The sequence below is a fragment of the Chaetura pelagica genome, unplaced genomic scaffold (genome assembly GCF_000747805.2).
Source record: "Chaetura pelagica isolate M959 unplaced genomic scaffold, ChaPel_1.0 scaffold520, whole genome shotgun sequence".
Classification (NCBI taxonomy): Eukaryota; Metazoa; Chordata; class Aves; order Apodiformes; family Apodidae; genus Chaetura; species Chaetura pelagica.
In genome coordinates this window covers 313,286-314,969 of record NW_009951812.1, presented here as the reverse complement: position 1 = coordinate 314,969, position 1,684 = coordinate 313,286, and positions in this window count along the sequence as shown.

Here is a 1,684-nt window from a genome sequence, read left to right as displayed (position 1 = left end):
CTGCTGAAACCTCTCGTCCTCACACTGGCACCGCAAAAACTTCCCTGCTGCCCAAGGACTAGGGTAGAACCTGAGAAAGCACCAGGGCAGGACGTGCTGGGGTGGGGGGCTTGGGCCAGGGGGTCTCTCTGCAGTGCCCATCTCACAGTGACATTTGCAAGGCTGTTGTGGGGACTCTTGCTGCCTGAAGTGCCCCAGCCCCTGATACCAGGCTCACCTTGTTCCCAGCAACGCGCCCAAAATTCCTGGCTGCTGTCAGAGCTGAAAGATCTTCACCTCAGGTCTTGAGGAGCTGTGGAGTGAGCTGGGCTTCCCCTCTGGCAGCCCTGGGGGGCTGGATAGCCCTTGTCACAAACGTTTCACAGCCTCATCTGAGAACACGGCTCCGATTTTACCCAAATCATTTCCCGTCTCCTCTGCGGTTTGTTGTTATTTCCTGCTCGGCAGCACACGCGCTGCTCGGGGGCCACTGCAGAGCCCAAGCCCACAGCCCCTCTCCTACCCCCTGTTCCCTGGGACAAGACCTTCCCCATCACATCTCCAGGGTCCTTGTGGTGCCTACATCCCAGCACAAACCCTGGGGGGAGCCTGAGGAACCCAGGAAACCTGGCTCAAGCCCCCCCACGTGCACCTCTAACATGGATGCACAACCCTCCCCCTATTCACCTGCCCTTGCCCTTCTCCCCTGCCTTTGCCACCCTCAACTTCCCTTCCTCTCCCCTCACAGCTCAGCTTCCTCCCCTACCCCACCCACCTTCTTTCCCTTGGTTTCCCCACTCATCCCCCTCTTGCCCTTCCCCATGAGCACAAGCCCCCTGGCTCCCTCCACCTACTGCTTGTTCCTTTGCTCCTCTTGCCCCCAAACCATTTCCCTTCCAAGCCATCCCACTTACCCTACCATGGCTTGATGTCCTCCACCCAGTTCCATCCTCCAGGTCTCCTTCCTCTTAACAACCCCCTCCCTCCCTCTGCCCCCATACCCTGCTCACAGCCCTGTGTCCACGCTCTCCCAGCCTTTGTTTTGAAGGAGAGGTCCCCTGGTGTAGCTGCCCTACAGGCATGTGAGCAGAAGTTGCTAAATGTCCTTCCTGCCAAAGGACAGGAGGCCAGAGCACAAACCTCAGAGGGGAAGAGTGTGCTGAAGTGATAAGGGAAACAGAGTAAGTTAGAAGCCACAAAAGGGTTTCACAGGAGGGTTTTAGGAGGCTCTCAGCTGCTGTCATTGCTCTTCCAAGGAGACATTGTTCTGCATGGGATGGGATTGGAGCTCAAGGCAGCCAACACAAGCCTTCATGAGCAGAGAAGTGGCACAGGCTCTGCTGAAGGAGCTGCTGCCACATCCATGTTATGAGACCTTCACAATTTTGGGCACCCAAGAGGCACAGGCAGGGGCTCAGCACCTCGGAGGGGCTTTCAAGCCTCTTCCTCCAGGAAATAATGGACTAAGCTGATTGTTGTGGGGACCGATGCCTCCGAGATCATGTGCAGGATTAGTGCAGCCCACACACAGGGAACCCCAAGCTCCACAGGCAGCTCTCTCAGCAGGTCTGTGTGGGGAGGAGGTGAAGAGGAGTGGGAAGAGCCCATCTCCTCAGCCTGGGAATCCCACTCACTGCCCAGCCAGGCTGGAGGATTCCAACAAGGAGCAGCCAGGCCACTTCTGCAGACACCACTGCTCTGGTCA